Here is a 21,697-nt window from a genome sequence, read left to right as displayed (position 1 = left end):
CGATTCTCCCGCCTCAGCCTCCTGAGTAGCTGGGATTACAGGTGCCCGCCACCACACCCAGCTAATTTTTTGTATCTTTAGTAGAGACGGGGTTTCACTATGTTGGCCAGGCTGGTCTCAAACTCCTGACCTCGTGATCTGCCAGCTTCGGCCTCCCAAAGTGCTGGGATTACAGGTGTGAGCCATCAGTTCTTAATTTCTAAAGCCCACCAACAGCAAGTCCTCACTGGTCAATCTTATGTATGACCCTGATCTTGATACCAAGCTATCAACTCACAAAAACGTGTCGAGGGTCTCCTAGCTTCGAGAGTTGTATCCCCATCTATAGCATTTCAGACGTGTTGTCTCTGTGACAGCAGCTTGGACTGGTGTCCTGCCATGCTCTGCACTGGGAAGACATCTCAGCATGTGTGGATGATGTTGTAGGTGCTGGCAACTGCCTTGGAACAGGGCTGCACTTAAGGAGTGTTTAACAGTGAGCCATCAGACGAAGGGTGCCAGGGCCAAGAGCTCCAGAATAAATACATTCCATTCTCACCTTACACTGTTGCTGATTTAATTGTGCTTTAAGGTCAGCCAATTGTCAACCCAGTGTGGAAACAGGGACATTTCTTCATATGTCTATTGTGAGGTTAGGGGAACATGGTCACACTGTGACGGATAAGTCCTGTTCCAAGTTTTCTTAGCATATGTGTGTGTGTGTGGGTGTGCGTGGGTGTGTGTGGGTGTGGGTGTGTGTGGGTGGGTGTGTGGGTGTGTGTGGGTGTGGGAGTGGGTGGGTGTGGTGTGTGTGGGTGTGGGTGTGTGTGGGTGTGGGTGTGTGGGTGTGTGTGGGTGGGTGTGTGTGGGTGTGGGAGTGGGCGTGTGTGGGTGTGTGCGGGTGTGGGTGTGCGTGGGTGTGTGTGGGTGTGGGTGTGCGTGGGTGTGTGTGGGTGTGGGTGGGTGTTGTGTGGGTGTGTGTGGGTGTGGGTGTCTGTATGTGTGTGGGTGTGTGTAGGTGTGTGTGGGTGTGAGTGTGGGTGTGTGTATGTGTGTGGGTGTGTGGGTGTGTGTGGGGGTGGGGGTTTGCGTGTGTATGGGTGTGGGTGTGGGTGTAGGTGTATGGGTGTGTGTGGGGGTGTGTGTGTGGGGGGGTATGTGTGGGGGTGTGGGTGTGTGTGGGTGTGGGTGTGTGTGTGGGGGTATGGGTGTCTGTGTGTATGGGTGTGTGTGTGGGTGTGTGTGTGGGGGTGTGTGTGTGGGTGTGGGTGTGTGGGTGTGGGTGTAGGGGTGTGTGTGTGTGTGTGTGGGTGTGGGTGTGTGTGTCTTTTTCTCCGTGGATTCTGGCCACAGAGTCTTGCTGGGGGATTCCACACCCATGAGATGTGTGAATCTTGAGACTTTTTTGCTGACAAATTTTAGTGAGTGCTCACCTTGCCCATGTTCTGTTAGGGTCTCAACAGGAAGCAGATGACATAATTCGAAACAGGATAATTTGAGGAAGGTTATTTGCAATGAGACTACTTACAATGGGGGTAGGAACAACGAGGGAGGGAGCAGTAACTTGTGGGTCAGCAGCAGCCGTGACGTTATCACTTCCAGACCTGAGGCACAAAGGGAAGGGCTATTACCGCAAAGTGGAGGGAGGGCCAGGGAGAAGTGACCTTCAGCTGAGGGACCTGCCAACTGGAGGTGACCCTGCCAGTAAGGATCCAGGGGCTTAACCTACTCTAACCAACCTTTCTTTTTCCTCCAATCTTCTGTGGGGTTCTCCACTGGGCACACTCCAAAGCCGGGGAGCACAGGGAGCACGAAGTAATTTGTAGAGGTCAGCCTCCTGGGGCAGAGGGCAGGCAGGAGAAGTATTTGGAGCAGATGAGAGCATCTGGAGGGGAAAATGTAAGACATCAGGCACTATATTGCCCTGTCTAATGGACAGAGTGATTCCAGGTTTTGTAGGGACTGAAGCTCACATAATTTTGGGGGATCTACTTTAAGAAAAATCAGCTGGGTGTGGTGGCTCACGCCTGTAATTCTAGCACTTTGGGAGGCCGAGGCGGGGTGGATTGCTTGAGCTCAGGAGTTCAAGACCAGCCTGGGCAACATGGTCGAACCCTGTCTCTACAAAAAATACAAAAATTAGCCAGGAGTGGTGGCCTGTGCCTGTAATCCCAGCTACTCAGGGGTTTGAGGTGGGAGGATTGCTTGAGCCCAGGAGGTCGTGGCTGCAGTGAACCGAGATCGCGCCAATGCATTGCAGCCTGGGTGACAAAGTGAGACTATATCTTAAAAAAAAAAAAAAAAAAAGAAAAAGAAAAGTAAAATCGACAAATAAAAAACCCCCAAAGCTACGTAAACTCATTGAGGGACCTGTGCAAGTGAGGTCCTGAAGCTTAAGCTTCATCGGCTTCATTGTTAATCTCCCTCTGCCTGTGACTTCAGTGATTTTGACCTAGAACAATGACCCAGTGTCCAATAAGATCTCAGTCTCATGGATGATGGAGACTTAGCTGATTATAATAAACACAACGTGGCCGGGCGCGGTGGCTCACACCTGTAATCCCAGCACTTTGGGAGGCCAAGGCGGGTGGATCACAAGTTCAGGAGATCAAGACCATCCTGGCTAACACGGTGAAACCCCGTCTCTACTTAAAACAGAAAAAAGTTAGCCGGGCGTGGTGGCGAGTGCCTGTAGTCTCAGCTACTCGGGAGGCTGAGGCAGGAGAATGGCGTGAACCCGGGAGGCGGAGCTGGCAGTGAGCCGAGACTGTGCCACTGCACTCCAGCCTGGGCGACAGAGCAAGACTCCGTCTCAAAAAAAAATTAAATAAAAATAAATAATAAACACAATGCAAACTGTGGCATACGTTGATTACAGATGAAACACTGCAGAGGATTAGGTAGACATTGAGATAGGCTTTGAAATAGGCTTCGAAAAACAGGTAGGATTTAGACACATATCAATGAGTGGGCAGAATAATACTAATACTATCTGTTATTTATTGAGCACCAACTAAGTTTAAAGTACTGCCTATAGATTATTTCATTTAATCCTAACAGAAACAGGAAACTTATTTTACACCCAACTCTCTGCCAACACACTTAATAAATCAAGCTACTACGAACAAGGCTGTAAACCATATTTCCTAGAAGGCTAGGGAGCAGAAGGAGGGGGAATCTCCCTTTGCCGCTAAGAGACTCCAACTCCCAGGATGCCTTGGGAGCGCTGGACCACAGCTCCCGGCATTCCCGGGGAGGCGCGGGGCTAGCGTAGCCTCCGCCCCGCGCCCCGTGTTCCCGCTCGTCCCGCCCACCCTCGTCGCCTCCGAGCCAATGGGAAGGCTCCATACTGCAGGGTGAGAAGGGGCCGGCGCAGCTGCCGAGTTGCGAGTCGGCGAAAGCGGCGGGAAGTTCGTACTGGGCAGAAGACGACCGGTCTGCGGCTTCGGGTAGGGAGGCCGCAGGCGACACGGCTCGAGGACTCGCGTGCCGAGCCGGGGGCGTGGAGGCGGGCGGCCGGGGGCTGGGGCCGGCACTGGGTCTTCCGGGCGGCCTGTGGGTCCGCCGGGGTGCGGGAGTCGCCCTCAGCCCCAGCCGCCCCGCGGGACCGCGCTCCGCCGCGTGGCTTCCGCCTGCGCGGGCGTCCGCTCCTTCCTTGTCTCGTTCAGGCCCCGCAGGCGCCCCCGGGGATGCCTGGACTGGCCAGGCCGGCCCCCATCTGAGCTCCACGTTCTGGACGCGCGTGGTGTCGCGGCCGAGCTCGCAAACGCCGCCTCGGGCCTCGCCAGGAAGCCGGGTCTGTCAGGCGGGGCTCCGGGTGAACAGCGCAGGCGAGGCCCCTGCCCCGCGGAGCTCACTCTCTAGAAGGGAAGCAACACGCGCAGCTGCGATGTTTTGCGGATATGGAAATGCTTTCTTAGAAACGGGACAGGCAATTGCGGGCTAGAGAAATGGGGGCGAGGCTCTTTAGGTTAGGTGATCCGGGAGGGCATCTCAGAGGATGTGACCTTTGACTTGAGAGGGGAGAGGGAGGCTGACCCCTGAGGATAGCAGCCAGGCCTGGGGACCGCGAGGCCGCCCGTTATTTCCGTGTCACGTCGCGGGGAGGCCCCGTGATCTTGTACTTGAGGGTCTGTCTGGTGCAAGGCAGTTAGAGCCGCTTGTGGGTTTTGCAAGGGACTTTCATACTCGTTTGACAGTTTCTCCTCAGTTCTGTCCTTACCTGGCAGGGCGGCATCCTTTACTGTTGCAGCTCCATTCAGGGGCCACGCGTAGTTTTTCCTACCACCGAAATAGTATTGTGGTTCTCATCTCAAAACTCTTAGGTGGTAGAATTAAATTCGACAGACAGCAGCAGAGTCAGACACTATAGGTTCCTATTGAGGCCACCCATTTTTCTGATGTCCTTTCTTTCAAGTCACCCGTTTTTGTTTTCCTTTGTATAGACTCTTCCCTTCCCCTTCTTGTGTCCCTTACTTGGAACAACTTGGAAATACAATTTGCTATTGGGAGGATGTTGGTTTTAGGGAACTGTTGAAGAACTTCATTAATTATTGTGTGTGTGTTTTTCTTCTTCTTTTTTTTTTTTTTTTAAACTGGAATTGCCCATCTGTTGAGACTGAAATTCAAAAGAGTAAAAAAAAATGTAGGGCAGCGTTTATTTTCAAGAGTTCACAATAAAGGCACCTTTCTTTATGACATGCTGAGCATGATACTTTGGGGGAGAATTTAATCTACAATTTTGAAGCATTTTCAGAAGGAAGCAAGGGTTCTTTATATAGTCATTTTATGTAGGTTACGTGTATGTTCTTCAAAATGGCATGTAGTGATTGGAATTAAATTTCTGGGTAGATAAGATTATGTTCATCTGTTACCTATAGAAGGGAATGTAACTTAAGTAGTCACTTAATAATAGCTTTCTCTGTTGATGCTACCACAGATGGTATTCTCTACATCTCAACATTGCTGATCAGATTCTGTGTTAATACAGTAACACAACTTGAATTTAATAACAATAAACTTGTGTTAGGCGTTACTGTCAATTTAGTTCTGGTATCCAGTACAAATACCAGTTTTATAGTGCAATGTCTTCTTGTTATGCTCAGTGCTGCAAAAATTATGAGAGGATATTTGTTAAACAAATGAGATAATGGAGTAATGTGTTAAGCATAGAGCCTGGCATATAGTAAGTTAGTAAGTGCCCAGGAAATGGTATATGGAAAGCTTATGCTAAGTTTTATTCCAGTATGCAAGCGTATATTTTAAAAATAACAGTAATGCATTCAAAATGTTGACAGACGCTAAAATTAAATTTCTTAAAGGAAATAGGCCAGCTTTTTTTTTAACTTTGAGAACTAATGTGAAATAATAATAAATATATAAGTGAAATGTCCCAGATGTCTAGAAATGAAAAAACAAGATTTTAATTTTGACAGCTATATTTTTTTTTCTTAAAAGCATCCCTAATAAGATATAATGTACTATGATTAGGATTATGATTTGAAAAATAAAACTTTAAAAATATTTTTGATTTGAAAAATAAAACTTATTTGGAAATGAAGCGAAGCTTTAAGATTTACCTTATATCAAATGAAGGATGTCTCCTGAATTTATGCAAATGTGCAAATGCTTATATCTCCATAGATCAGGCAGTGAGCCTAATGGGAATTAAATGCTGCCTCTTTGTGCGTGTGAGTGAGGCTTTCATGAAAATTGCTCTCGATGGGTTCTGAGAATGGATTGGTAGCTGAATAGGACTGGAGAATATTTTTCAGACTGGTAGGATATTTTACATGCTTGCCAGGGTTATTTTTCGGAGTAAGAAGAAATGGACTCATTTATTCAGCAGAGATCACGTGCCCCCTATTTGCAAGGAATTGTGCTAGGTGCAAAGTCTATTCTTGCTATTGTAGTATTTTGCTGAAGCAAGTTTTCTTTGTTTTAAATTAATGGACGTCTTTTTTTTTTTTTTAACTTTATCTAGCATCCAGCACAGAATAATCCAATAAATGTGTAGGGCACATTTGAAAAACTGCACTATTAATGTTAAAATGTAGAAAATGTTTAATAAAGGTACAAGATTAATTTAAAAGGGTGATAGAACCCTAATAAAACATTTTGGTAGGTGTTGTAACCAAGATGTATTTTTACTCTAGGATAAGTTTGGCTCTTTTGATCAAAATTCCTGTGAATGTATTTCTACTTGCCATTATAAAGATGCAGAGGGCTGTGTCCTTTGAATTTTTTCCCTTTGGTGCTTGAATGATGTTTAAGCACCCAGCATTCTGAAGTTGCTATTTTGAAGTAATTTCATGCACTTTCCCAATTACTCCTGCTCCATCTCTCCTAATGTTGTCTTAAATCTTTGCACTCAAATTCAAGCACATCCTACTCCTCTTGTTCTGAGTGACATATGGGCAACACTTTAAAAAAGAAAAGCTCTCTAGAAAATCTAGAGAGGTACGAGCGATAGCCCTTCTCCCGTGTTAGGAGTTAGGTTTTTAGTATTCATCAATAAATACTAATGAGAAGAAACTGCTCTACTTTTACCAACATTTTTCAGGAAATTTATTAAGAATTTTCTTAGCCACAGTATCTTTGTCAGCTTGGAAACATATATGTTGTGTGAATCACATTTATTTAGTCTTTAGGTAAGTATATGGATTTTGATGATTCTTTGCAGTTACTCCTGTCTCTCTATGGGTCTCTCGCCCGTAGGATGGGAACCAGTGCTCTAGGATTTGAAAATTAAGGTAGATACTGTTCACACTGGCAAATATTTAAGATGAATATTAAATGTGTATACTAAAATGTTTATTGGTCTTATTCATTAAATGGGAAGATATACTAGATGAAGTAATAATTAAATTGCAAGGTAATTTGAGATTTGGGAATGTTCTGTCATATACTTTTAAAGCAAATATCATACTGATAATGGAAGGACACGTGTCGTGTGGATCTCAGTATCAGGAGCAATATAGTTGGTCCTGCAGGGGACCAAACATGAGAACTGAAAGTCATTAGGAACACAAGCAGCCCCATTCCACTGTTTCAGGGACCTTATAATTTCTTTCTGCGTATTTATTTTATTTTCTTTTTGAGGACTGTCTGTCTGGCTGTTTGTGTGTCGGCAGATATGTCTGCTCTAGACTTAGATACTTGCTTTAAGAATCCAAAAGAGATTGCATTATCTAATTGTCATTTATGTCTAAAATTAAACAAACCATGAAGTTAGACATAGCTAAGATAACCACAGCTTTATTTCAGGTTAATTGCTTTTCTTAGATTGTTTTTATCAAGTGACAGCTAAAGAAAAGTCATCATTTGATGACACTAGGTATTAATGCATTGTGATTGTGTTTCACAATATTAAGTGTTAGAAAGAACTGTTAGACCTTAAGTTATAGATTGTGTCTGGAAGACATAGGGAGAGAAACTTTTACTGTTTCTACTGTAGTCTTTAGAGTTGCTTTTTTCACATCTTATTGCAGTTTACTATGTAATTTGGCAACAGCTATCAACATAGAGATTATATGTAATTACAGTGTACCCTTGAACAACTCAGGGGTTGGGAGTGCTGACCCCCACGCAGTTGAAAATCCATGTATAAGCTTTAACTCCTCAAAAGCTTAACCACTCATAGCCTGTTGACCAGAAGCCTTACCAATAGCATAAACAATTGATTAACACATATTTGTATGTTATATGTAGTATATGTTATATTCTTACAATACAATAAGCTAGAGAAAAGAAAATGTTATTAAGAAAACCCTAAGAAAGAGAAAATATATTTATTTATTCATGAAGCGGAAGTGGACCATCAAAGGTCTTCATCCTCATTGTCTTGGTGTTGAGTAGGCTCAGGAGGAGGAACTAGAGGAGAGGTTGGTCTTGCTGTCTTGGAGTGGCAGAGGCAGAAGAAAATCTGTGTATAAGTGGACCTGCACAGTTCACACTCATGTTCTTCAAGGGTCAGCTGCATACATTTTTTTCTTAGAGGTAATCTGTTATTTGGGAATGAGGAAAAGAGTTTAAAATTCATTTTTAAAAAATAAGTTCAGATTATAACATTTAAGAAGTTTAATCTTGTTTTTTCAGACTTGCAGAAAATACTTTAGAAATGCTGACTCTAAAATTTATCTTTCATATGTTGCTGGTAGGAATGTAAAATGATATAACCACTCTGGAAATTAGTTTGACAATTTCTCGGAAAGTTAAACATACATTTGACACACAATCCAGCAGTTGCACTCCTGAGCCTTTATCCTAGAGAAATAAAAACTTACGTTCACAAAAAAACCTGTACATGAATGCTCGTAGCAGCCTTGTTTGTAATAGCTAAAAACCAGAAACAACTCACATGTCCTTCAGTGGGTGAATGGTTAAATAAAATGTGATAGTCTTGCAGTAGAACACCATCATCAAAAAAAGAAACAGACTGTTGGTACATGCAGCAACTTGGATGGAGTTTAAGGGCATTGTATTGAGTGAAAAAAGCCAGTCTCACAGGTTGTATGATTCCATTTATATAGCATTCTCAAAATGACAAAATTATAGAAATGGAGAACAGACCGTTTTGCTGGGGTTAGGGCTGACTTTCTTTGAGATGATAGAACAGTTCAGTGTCTTGTTTGTGGTGATGGTTACGTGAATCTGTACACATGACACAATGTCCTAGAATTAGACACACAAAAGAATGTAAAAGCTGACATTTCAATAAGTAGTTCAATGATGAATATTGTATTAGTGTCACTTTCCTGCTTTTGATAATTACACAGTGCTTGTCCATTTTATGGCTGTATCACATTTAACCATTGACCCATGGAAGGCCATGTGGGTTGTTTCTGATTTTTGGTGATTGCAGGTAAAGCTGCTATGAACATTAATATACAGCTTCTTGTGTGACTGTAAGTTTTAATTGTTCTAGAATAAATATCTAGAAGTGCAACTGTTGGGTCATATAGTGATGAAATCTTGAGCCCTCTTATTCTGTCCCAGGGGGTGTGAATCATCCCTTTGTCCAGCATATCCACACTGTATACACTACCCACCAGCTAGTTAGTCACTCTTGGCTATCAGATTGACTGGTATCTTGGTGCTTATGTTTGAGAATCCCTTATTGTACTTAGTAATGACCCCAAGTGCAAGACTATTGATGCTGGCATTTTTTTTTTTATTTTATTTTGAGACAAGTCTCTATCTTGTCCCCCAGGCTGGAGTGCAATGGTGTGATCTCAGCTCACTGCAACCTCCGCCTCCCAGGGTCAAGCGATTCTCTTGCCTCAGCCTCCCTAGTAGCTGGGATCACAGGTGCCTGCTGCCACACCCGGCAAATTTTTGCATTTTAAGTAGAGACAGGGTTTCACCATGTTGGCCAGGCTGGTCTCGAACTCCTGACTTCAGGTGATCCGCCTGCCTCGGCCTCCCAAAGTGCTGGGGCTGCAGGACTGAGCCACCGCGTCTGGCTGCTGGCATATTGTTACTCTTAGTATTGTTGTTAATCTCTTAACTGGCTCTAATTTATAAATTAAACTTCATCGTAAGTATGTCTATCTAATGTATGTATAGGAAAAAACATATTTAGGTAGGGTTTGATACTCTCCATACTCTCCACCATTTAAGGTATCCACTGAGGGCTTTGGAATGTGTCCCTCACAGATGAAGGGGGGGGCTGCTGTATTTGAGAGATAGTTTCTCCACATCCTCACTACCATTTGGTATTGGTGATATTTTTTGTGTGCACTGGTATCTTGTTATGGCTTTAATTTGCATCCTAATGGCTGATGATTTCATGTGCTTATTTGCCATTCATATTTTTTTTGGTGATTTGTCTGTTCAAGCCTTTTACCCGTTTTGTGATTGGTTTGTTTTCTTACTGATTTTAGAGCATTCTTTATATGTTGTGTATACAAAATCCTTTGCCAAATATATGATTTGTAAATATATTCTCTCAGTCTCTGGCTTGTCTTTTCATTCTCTTACAGTGTCTTTAGCAGCAAAAAAGTTTTAAATTTTGATAAAGTCCAACTTCTCAATATATGGATCGTGTTTTTAGTTCCTATCTTAGAACTCTGCCTAACCCTAGGTCAGGAGGATGTTCTCATTTTTTCTTCTAAGTGTTTTATCCTTATACGTCTTACATTTAGATCCGTGATCCTTTTTGGTTTCATTTTTGCACAGGATGTGAGATTTAGATCTTGGTACATTTTTCTTTTCCTTTTGTCCATGGATGTCCAGTTGTTCCAAAACCATTTGTTGAAAAGTCTACCCTTTCTCCATTCAATAAGTTTTAAAAATCAAAAATCAGTTGGCCATATACTGTAAATTAGATATCAAAACAAAGACAGGAAGAAATGAATGAGCAATTAAGTATTAATAAATACAGGTTTATTGAAGGTATAACATGGCTGGAGTCTGGAAAAAGTGGGAAAACATTTTAGAGAATAACATGGGCAAAGATCTGTTCTAGAGAAAATAAGTAAGAACTGGCTGTTTTGGGGAGTCATGCAAGTGAAGGGAAGTAGAGAAGTAAAGGAAGGATCATTGGTTCATGAAAAAGAAAGAGTATATAAACTTCTGGCTAGATTGAAGCATTTGTAATCAGTTTCATTGGCTATTAGAAAGGTGCTGTTTATTCTTAATCAGGAAAATGGTATGATAGAAATGGTATTAAAGAGAAGTTGTTTTAGGACCATTTGTGGCAGTGATACGTTGGTAGGAAGAACGGGATATAATCGTGACCCTTGACTTACTACTTTGTATTACAGATATCTGCCAGAAAGCTAAAAAAGTGGTGTTACTTCAGAATGTTATAAATTCCTAGTATTTTCTAGAAGGCAATGGTAGATTTCAAACTTTTGCTACTGTCCTCAGTGACGGATATGGAGAAGTCAGCAGGACTTCCAAACTGTTTTGTATTTATGCTACTGTTATTAAGTTGTACATGTGGGAAAAAGAGTAGTTTCTGTTGGCTTATTGTTGATGTGGGTGACATTCCTTACCAGGCCTGAAAAGAGTCCAAGAGTTGAGCAACTGAAATGATAAAAACATAAAGAGTTCATAAATCTGTCCAATGAGGAAAAGTTAATGGGATCAGATTTATTTATCATGGCAAAGAGGAGACTCAGGGGTTATTTAATCAGTATGTCCTGATACTTGTATGTGAAGAACTATACAGAGAATGATGATGACCAGCTGTTCTTCAAAATCCTGAGGACTGCATAAGAACAAACGGCTCAAATTGCAGCTTTAAGGTTTTGGTCTTAGGGAAGAATTTCCAGACACTAAAGACATTATATGTTTCATGTGAGATATTAAAGGATACACTAGAAACCTAGATGTAGTATAGGAACATTTTGCTTATAGTCGGGGATGTGAAAGATAACAGATCTGTGTTTTTGCCCTTGAGTCCTATTAAATTCATGAGCGAAAGTACTCACTTTCCATTTTGTTAGCGCCTACTTCAGTTGTTAGTTTCTTTCTCCATGCAAATTATACCCTTCCCCTCCCCCACCATTTATCTGTGGGGATCTCTTTGGTTTCTGCTTTCTTTTGTGCATTTAAGAGATTATCATGGCTGTGGATTAAACTTAAGTCATTTTAAAAATAATCAGTCAACAAATAGAACCTGTATTGTGTCGAACTACTAGAAATCAATGCATTTCTGTTCCTATTTAGAACATGGAGAAATGTATCATCCCATTAAGAAAAAAATCAGTGATGACTTGTTGAGGCAAGGATTTTACAGTGTAAGAGGTTACCATTGACACGTGTTAATGAAAGAAGGGCAGTGTTAAAAGCTTTCATGCAACAACTCAACATGTTTTTAAAGTACCTGTTCTGTTTAATTTAACTTCCTTATTCTGATTCTTTTCTACTTGTCTAGATCTTTTTTTCCATTGAAATGTTGAGATTGACCAAGAATATTTCACTTGTGATTGCAGCCCTTCAGTGTTATCACAGAGAATTTTTCTTTCTTTTTTTTTTTTTTCTGCAGAAGAGCAAGCTCTTATAGTGCTATGCAAGCTGCCCATTTAAAACTATCATTGCTTGGCACCTATGCCCTAGTGACAGTTTGACCAGCATGTGAGCAGGCATACTGCCATCCTGACAGATGGGCGTGGGTATAGGCAGCCAAGAAACCATGTATCTGCATCTAGTGTATTTGTTAAGGGCAGGATTCCCAGTCGGGGATGTTCAAACGTCTGTCCATCCTGAGCTTTCACGCCTATGGATAAAGGGATGTCATCATTAATCCCAGCTTCCATGGGTATATAAGAGCTTCTTGGCTCTTTCAGAAGTAGGCAGTTGGGGACAATCAGGATAATTGTTCTCTTCTTCATCACAGGACTACTTCAAATAATCCTTTCCTCTTTCTCCTAGCCAGCTAGGTTTACAGTGAGTACAAACCTGTTCAGACATTGTCCTGATACTTGTGGAATATGTGCTTGTTCATTTCTTTTCCAGAGTGTGAAAGCTTTGAAAGTCATTTGATGTTTATGCTTTGGACAGTGACATATAAAATTGGATCAGGTAGATCTAGTTCAAATATTGACTGCTGTGTGACATTAGAGCAATTCAATTTAGCATCAAATCAAGGTAAAATACCTATCTTAGAGTTGTTGAGAGAATTAACTGCAAACTGTATACATGAGTCATTTGGTGTAATGTCTGGCCCACAGTAAGTGTTCAATAAATGTTTGTCATCATCATCATTTTCACTTTGATATACTTGAAGATATTTTTCTCTGGAGAGGTATCTGAAACAAAACTTTTTTCAATTCACTCTCACTTCCCATCATTCCCCTCCCTCCCTCCCTCCCTCACTTCCTTCCTTCCCTCCTTCCCTTCCTCTCGCTCTGTCAACCAGGCTGGAGTGCAGTGGTGCGATCATAGCTCACTGCCACCTTGATTTCCTGGGAGCAAATGATCCTCCTCCTGAGTAGCTGGAATGACAAGCCACCATTCCTGGCCCACCATTCTTGTGACATCACATGGTCTGGTTTATGATGAAATGCCTCCAATGACAGAGAACTCACTACCTCTAGGGCAGAATTTCTCAGCCATGGGACTGTTGACATTTTACCTGGGTCGTTGTTTGTTCTCTGCACTGTGGGATGTTTAGTAGCATCTCTGGCTACAGAGACAAAATCATCTCTGGTTGAGAACCACTGCTCTAGAGACAGCCTATCCTATTTTTATTGAAGTTTTGACCGTTAGAAAGTTCTTTCTTACATTGAGTGGAAGTCTACTTTTTTCTTCTACTCACTTCTGCCTTTTGGAGAAATGTAGAACAGGCTGAATCCCTCTTCCACGTAACATCCTTTCAAATATGTGAAAATAGTCATCAAGTATTCTCAGTCTTTTTGATTTGAAACATCTCCAGTTCATTAGCTATTCCTTACATGGCATGGTTTCATGTCAGTTTACCACATTGGTGGCTTTCCTCTTTTTAAAAAAATTTCATTTTAAACTGTAGTGCTTTGAATTGAATTCTGTGCTCCAGACATGGCTTGATAGTGAGAAACAGAGTTGTATCTCTTGTTCTAGATGTAACACTTTTCTTCTGTGAGTTAAGGGAAGAATATCACATTCCTTCTTCTACATAATATATTTTTATTAATATTAGCTATATCCTTTTGTGCCCACAAAATGATTGTGTGGTCATTTTCATTGAACATAAAGTTGAATAAAATCCCTGCATCTATCTAAGCTATGTCTTTTCATCCTGTTTGTATGCATTAGTTTTGGGGTCCAACCATGGAAGCTTATGTTTGTCTTGTTAAATTTCTTTTTATTGAATTTAGCTAACTGCAACTTTTAAAGATATTTTGGAATCCTAATTCTTGGTTTAATTGGAAGTTTCCAGCCTAAAAGAACATGTATGTGATGATGCTATGCACTGAGATTGGAAATACAAGAGAAAGAAGTCACTCTCTCTCTCTGTCTCTCTCTGTCTCTCTCTCTCTCTCTCTCTCCCCCCCCTCCCTGTCTCCCTCCCTCCCTCCCTCTCTCCGTATGTGTGTGTGTGTGCGCGTGTGATTGAAAAGAGATTGAGTATGGAAGCCTGGGTAATAATACCAATATTAAGAGGCAGCTGGGCAGAAAGGAAATAAGAAAGGAGACCAAGAAGTGGTGGTCAAAAAGTTAGGACGAAAATAATAGGAGTATCTTGTAATGCTGGAGTGACTCTGTGTTAAGTACTGTGGTAGATTACTTGAATAAAAAATGAATAGGACATGGTCCCTGCTTTCTGCCTCTGTTTTTGTTTAATTGTTCAGTTTATGGAACTGCCTAGTCAGTCATTCCTGAAGACTTGGAAGTCATCCTTTATTTCTCCCTCATACCCTTGCCTCTTTGGGTTACCAAGTTCCATTGATTAAAAAAATTGTTTTGAAGTGTAACAAAAGGGTGCACAAGCATCAAGCTCAATTATTTTTAAAGTTTTACAAAGTGAACACCCTGTAATCACCACTACCCAGATGAAGATATTCATTTTCTAGCACTCCAGAAGCCCAGATTATGTGGGGATATCTTGCAGACAGTAGTTACCCCCACCCAAGGTAACCACAATTCTGACTTACATAACTATAGTTTTACCTGGTTTTGAACGCATGTAAATGGAATAATGCCCTCTGGACTTTTTTTTTTTTTTTTTTGCCTGACTTTTACTCAGTGTTGTGTCTGAGATTCATTCATGTTGTTGCATGTAGTTTGTTATTTTTAAAAATAGCTCTGTAGTTGTGGTTATCTATCCCTGCATAACATACTAGTTTTGATTATTGGTTATTGCATAACACACCACTCCAAACTTAGTGGTGTAAAATAACAACCATTTTATTATGCTCATGGATTCTGTGGATTGGGAATTTGGTGGTTATGGCTTATCACTGCCCTACAATGGTTGGAGTCTAGAATCATTTAGAGGCTCCTCCACTTTCGTGTATGGTACCTTGACTAGAACGTCTAGAAGGCTAGGATCATCTGATACTATTGACCAAACCTACATGTGGGGTCAGGAGGTTTTGCTTTTCACAGCATTTTGGCTGAGTGTCCAGAGGAAGTTTCCTGAGAGTGGCTTATCTTCAGAAGTCATATAATCTCACCTCCACCATACTCTATTGGTTGACAAAGACACAGCCTGCCTGGATTGAAGGGGAGGGGACATAGACCTCATGTCTTTATGAGAGGTGTGTCAAATAATTTGTGGTCATTTTTTAAAACTACCACAAATTACATAGCAAAATTCATTTATTCATTACATTTTAGTTATTTGAATAGTTTCTATTTTGAGGCAATTATGAACAATGTTGCTATAATCATGTACATACGTATATGTATGTATCTTTTGGCATACTTACATATTCATTTTGGTTGGGTATATATGTAGGAGTAGAATTCCTGGTCAAAATGTATATGCATCTAGCTTTCTTTCTTTCTTTTTTTTTTTTTTTTTTTCTGAAACGAAGTCTCACTTTGTCACCCGGGCTGGAGTGCAGTGGTGTGATCTTGGCTTACTACAACCTCTGCCTCCCAGGTTCAAGTGATTCTCCTGCCTCAGTCTCACAAATAGCTGGGATTATAGGTGCCTGCCACCACGCCTGGCTCATTTTTGTATTTTTAGTAGAGACAGGGTTTCTCCGTGTTGGCCAGACTGGTCTCCAACTCCTGACCTCAAGTGATCTACCTGCTTCAGCCTCCCTAAGTGCTGGGGTTACAGGTGTAAGCCACTGTACCTGGCCACATGTCTAGTTTTAATAGACACCGCCAAACTGTTTTTCATCCTTGTTTACCTATTTATACTTTTACCAACATATGAAAGTTCCATTTACTCTGCAGCCTTGCTTTCCTTGATATTGTCAGTTAAATATTACAAAAAATTAATGACTAGTGGCTGTATAGAAGATCTCAGTGTGGTTTTCATGGGCATTTCTCTAATGACTGATAATTTGAGCACTTCTTCATATGCTTGTTGGCCATTTGGATACCCTCTGTTATAAAGTTCCTGTTCAAGTCTTTTGTCCATTTTAAACAGATTGGATTGTCTTTTTTCTTATTGAAATGTGGAGTTTATAAGGTATCTGGATATGAATCCTTTGTCGAATATGTGAATTATAAAAATATCTTCCTGTCTTATGGCTTGTCATTTCACTCTCGTAAAGTGATGAACTGAAACTCTAAATTTTAATCAATTCCAATGTATCCATCTCTTCCTTTATGGGTAGTGTTTTTTTGTGTTTAGGAAGTTTTTGCTACTCCAGGGTGATGAAGCTATTTTCTTTTTTCTTTTTTTTTTTTTGAGATGGAGTGTCGCTCTGTCGCCCAGGCTGGAGTGCAGTGGCGCAATCTCGGCTCACTGCAAGCTCCGCCTCCCGGGTTCACGCCATTCTCCTGCTTCAGCCTCTCCGAGTAGCTGGGACTACAGGTGCCCGCCACCACACCCGGCTAATTTTTTGTATTTTTAGTAGAGACGGGGTTTCACTGTGGTCTCGATCTCCTGACCTCATGATCCGCCCGCCTTGGCCTCCCAAAGTGCTGGGATTACAAGTGTGAGCCACCGCGCCCGGCCTGAAGCTATTTTCTTATGTTGTCTTCTAGAAGCTTTAGTATTTTGCCTTTCAGATTTAGGTCAAAGTCCTCAGGAATTTGTTTGTGTGTTGTGAGGTAGGGATCAAGGCTTCTTTTACTTTTTTCATATGGTTATCTATACAAGTAGTAGCAGGTGGCATTGGGTATGGTGGACACAAGCTTGGGAGTTAGGATTCCAGTATTCTCCACCTTAGATTACCTTTAATGACCCTTCTGCACTTGGGCATATTCTTAAATCCCTCCTGACTCAGCTTCGTTTGTGAAATGAAGGATTTGAATGGAATGTTTTCTGATTTTCATTTTGACTGTGGTTTGCTAGATCTCTAACTACTTTTGTAGTTGTATTGAGGCTTGTTAGAATCTTTTTATATCTAGATTGTGTTATCTAAAATATTCATAACATCTCCCAGCTTTATGTTGTTCCCAGTTCGAATGTGCCATCTAGAACTTAGCTGCTGATGAAAGATAGTTTTATTGATCACATTGGCAAGTCCAAGATCACCTGTTCTTCTGATTTTTTTTTTTTAATTTTTTTTGAGATGGAGTCCCACTCTGTCGATAGTGCAGTGGCGCTATCTCAGCTCACTGCAACCTCCGCCTCCTGGGTTCAAGTGGTTCTCCCACCTCAGCCTCCCAAGTAGCTGGGATTACAGGCGCACGCCACCACACCCAGCTAATTTTTTGAATTTTTAGTGGAGACGGGATCTCATCATGTTGGCCAGGCTGGTCTTGAACTCCTGACCTCAAGTGATCCACCCACCTTGGCCTCCCAAAGTGCTGGGATTGCAGGTGTGAGCCACCGTGCCCAGCCTCTGTTCTTACTAATATACTGTGTCCCTTGCCAGGAGCTCATCATGCTTTAGTAGGTCATGGTACAAGACACCAATTCCATTAAAAAAAAAAATTAGCTATCTCCTACAGAAAGAAGCAAATTCCATTTTTGAAAGTCATCTGCACATACTATTCATCTTACTTGTCCTTTCCTTCAGTTTCGTACTTGAACTTTTAAGAATCACATACACAGCATAGAGTTTCATGAATCAGCAGAAGTCATTCAAGATCAGTGAGTTGTAGTCTTGGCAAATTCTCTCTTCCATCTTGGAAAGTGGCATACGTTCCAAATTACTGTATAATATGTTTGTGTCTCTAAGCAGAGTGAGTCAGGAGCTACCCTGGATGACAGAACAGAAAATCTACCATTTGCTGGTTTCTTTGTGTTCTTAGTGGCCTGCTTTGAGGTGCTTTTAACCCTTCTTTGAAAAGATTTAGTTTAGTTTCCACAGAACACTGTAATCCAGTGTAGCTATTTTTCTTTGTTATCCTTGCTATCACATTTTCCCTCTCATTAACCTTTTTTTTTTAAAGCAAGCAGCTTTAGTGAGATATAATTTACATACCATACAATTCATTCATTAAAAGGTGTAATTCAGTAGCTTTTAGTGTATGCACAGGACTGTAACCATCACCATAATGTAATTTTAGAATGCTTTCATCGGTACTGAAAGAAACCTCCTACTCACTAACAGTCATTCTCCATTCCCTAACTGGTCCACAAGAAACCACAAATAGTTTTGTCTATAAATTTATCAATTCTGGAAATTTTACATAATTGGAATCATACAATATGTAGTCTTTTGTGACCGGTTTCTTAACGTGTTCAGGGTTCATCCCTGTTGTACATGTGTTAATACTTTATTTCTTTTTATTGCTGAATAATACTCCATTGTATAGATGTACCAAATTTGATTTATCTGTTCATCAGTTGAAGGACTTTGGGGTTGCTTTTACTTTTTGACTATTATGATCAGTGCTGCTATGGACATTTATGTACAAGTTGTTGTGCGGGTATGTGTTTTCATTTCTCTTGAGTATACCTAGGTAATTCTTTAAGTATTTTAGGGACTACCAAACTTTCCCAAAGTGGCTGTACTGTTTTATATTCTTACTAACAATATGTAAGGATTCAGATCTCTCTAGATCCTACCAAAACTTGTTACTGTCTTTTTGTTTATATACGTCCTAGTGGGTAGGAAGTGGTATCTCGTTGTGGTCTTGACTTTCATTTCCCTAACAACTAATGATACTGAGCATCTTTTTGTTTGCTTGTTGGCCATTTGTTTATCTGTTTTGGAGAAATGTCTGTCCAAATCCTTTACCCATTTTTAAATTGGCTTAGTTGTCTTTTTGAGTTCATTAACCTTTTAATATTCACTCTGATTTACTTTTAACTCAAAATGTTTTTTCTTTTTCTTCCATTTTGTTCAGAGACTGTTCGTTCTGTATTAAGCAGGATGGTTAAGAGGGTTTTCAAGCCCGTTTACATTTTCTTGGCAACAGGTTCCATTAGCAACATACATACATGTGGATTACCTTAGATTGGAAAATTTACATCTACTGGTTATTGGAATAGATCATTTGTGGTTCATACTGGTTATATTAATAAAATGAACTCTGCTCCTTTCCCTACAAACCAGTAGGTAAAATGCCTGGCTTTGACTTTAATCCTAGCCTTTCATTTTACAGATAAGGAAAAAAGACCTGGAGAAGTTGGGTCTTGTCTTAAGTTCACAACAGGTAGACCTGGACCATGGCTTTAATTCAGCCCATTCTTAAGAACTATCAGTTGGTTTCACATCACGTGGCAGATATGTTAGACCGAGGGGATACCAAGGTAAGACAGGGTCCTTGATTTGGAGATCCTCACAAACAGTGTCACAAGAGATTGACATATACATAACTAATGGTAATACAGTATCACAATTGCTGTGAATTGTGTACAAGGATGTGTAGTCAGTCCAGTGCTCTTAACACTGCCCGGTGCTGACTGGGATTTTCACCTTACTTTCTTTTGCATATAGGCAGAATTAGATTCTTGAGTAGTTGATTTTGTTTGGGTCTTTAGTAAGAAATGATAACACAAATGCTGTCATTCAAACCCTGAGATTACAGAAGAAACAGACTTTAGAATCTTCAGGGTTTTGGACTAGAATCTAGAAGATAGTCTCATTAAGTGCACTATTATTTTATATGTATTATTTTCTTAGCTTTTTTCGTATATTCTTCAGTGGCTTATACATCAAGTTTTTTTCAACTGAATTTGTGTTAGTATATTAAAAAAACTAAAAACTTTTCTGAAGAAGTTTTATTTACCTCAGTGATTTATTTCATTACTACTTTTGTCCTTTGGATTTTTGGAAGTCATATTTCTTTTCACTTGACAGAGTTAGGCCATGGGATATGTATTTATAGTAACATGTGAGTATGTTTAGGTTTGATCTTTTATACTATTTTTATGGCATTTATACTTATGGCTGTGTTATTAGTCATTAAAGCAAATATTTTTCCACCTTAAGACTTCTTGTTTTGCACATGATTTATTCTGCAGTATGTGCTCTCTTTTAATTAGCAAAAAGGCATTTTTACAAAAATTACACTTTCCTTGCAACTTACTGGTTGTAAGGCCATGGACAAATTATTTAATTTCCCTTATCCTTGGTTTCGTTATGTAATGATACAGTCAGTATCATTATACCTTTGTTTTATGGTTATCGTAAGAATTAGAGATAATGTGTTTAAATTACCCAGCATATAGCTTGCCATATAGATGCTTGAATATTGATGGTATTAATTGTAATATATTAGTTCATTTATACATAAGAGCTATAAATTCTAGTTAATGGTTAATTGATTCTTCGTGGTATAGAGTACTCATTTAGGATTAATTGAGCAAAAATAAGTGATCATATTAATGTAAGAACTTGATATCAGTATTCACTTTCAGTTACTTGTCTTTTAGAGACTGTAGTACTTTAAAGACTAGAGACTATTGCTCTTTAAAGACTGACCTCATCTTTATCTTCAAAACATGAAGGTATGATCCTGTCTGCAGATTAAGGTATTGAGAGTTATTTTTCTATGTTGTCAATTTCAGTGTTTTAACTTGTGTCAGTTGATAGGGCTGACTGTTGATCCTGATGCTTTAGAAGCACTGGTAAATTCTAGACTAATATTGGAAAGAATTACTTGGCATTTTATTTACTAAAGTTCTTTTTGTTATTCATGAAGAATTCTTAAAAAATACCTCAATTGAAAAATTAATACATGCACACAATAATAAATTTAAACAGTATAAATGAGCAAATAATGAAAATTAAGCTTTCCACCCTTAAGGCATCTCTGCTACTAATCGATTATATAGCCTCCTAGTAATGTGCTATATGTACACGCGTGGGGATACGTTGTTGTACAGCTCCCAGGGGTGCAGTCATACATATTCAAGCATATGCAGCATGTATATAATGGTCCTTTTCTATGAATAGGAATGTTCTAATACAAGATTCTTTCCTTGTATTTTTCACTTAATGATATTATCTTGGTGAATATTCCATGCCAATGTATGTAGATCTACCTTATTTTTAAAACTGCGTAATATTCCATTCTGTGGATATGCCATGCTTCATTTAATATTATATTGGTGCAAAAGTAATTGCGGTCCAACCTAAAAGTCCCCTCTTGATGGTAATTAAGGATCTTTCTAGTCTTTTATTGTATGTAATGCTGCAGTAACTACCCATGTATATTTGACAGTATGTGAGTATCCCTACATGATAAATTACTGGAAGTACACTTTGTGAGCAAAAGGGGGTATGCATTTAAAATTTTGATAATGCCCAATTGTTATGCCTTTTTCCTCATACTCTTACCAACCCAGTGCATTTTCTTATTTTTTGAATATGACTAATGTGATAACTAAAAAATGTCATTTTAATTGTAAATTAAGTCTCATTGTAATTTTGATTTGCATTTTATTAATGAAGCTGAGTCTATTTGTTATTGATTTCCAGGATATATTGTTAGTGAAAGAAATCATGGTGAAGAACAAGGTGTATAATATTTTATCTCTCATCTAGGAAATGAGGGATGCAGATAAATGTATTTTATTTGTTATTTAAAAAGAGAAAACAGGAAGGATAACCCCAAAACTAATGAAAGCTGTTATTTGAGGGGAAAAATAATAAAGAGGGAGGGATAGAATCTAGGATTCTCTGAAGATTACCTTATATTGTTTGGGCTTTGGAAATGTAAATGTTTTATACATTTTAAAAACTTAAAGAGGAAAATATATCAGTTA

General features: G+C 40.0%; 1 protein-coding gene across 10 annotated transcripts in view; it reads left to right on the top strand.

Moving 5' to 3' along the window:
* Window positions 1–3,297: 3,297 nt before the first annotated feature.
* VRK1 (VRK serine/threonine kinase 1) overlaps window positions 3,298–21,697 on the top strand; it is a 368,204-nt gene continuing 349,804 nt past the window's right edge. For 8 of the 10 annotated variants that reach the window (XR_010122334.1, XR_010122330.1, XR_010122331.1 and 5 more), the window contains exon 1: window positions 3,316–3,428. The gene's annotated coding sequence lies outside the window, so the exon portion shown is untranslated. Of the gene's footprint in view, window positions 3,776–21,697 lie in introns of all 10 variants that reach the window. The other 2 variants (XM_055288233.2, XM_055288234.2) reach the window with 2 other exon arrangements.

This window comes from Symphalangus syndactylus, chromosome 8, assembly GCF_028878055.3.
Source record: "Symphalangus syndactylus isolate Jambi chromosome 8, NHGRI_mSymSyn1-v2.1_pri, whole genome shotgun sequence".
In the NCBI taxonomy this organism is placed as follows: domain Eukaryota; kingdom Metazoa; phylum Chordata; class Mammalia; order Primates; family Hylobatidae; genus Symphalangus; species Symphalangus syndactylus.
The sequence above is the reverse complement of the archived record's forward strand: the minus strand, read 5'-3'. Positions and strand labels throughout refer to the sequence as shown.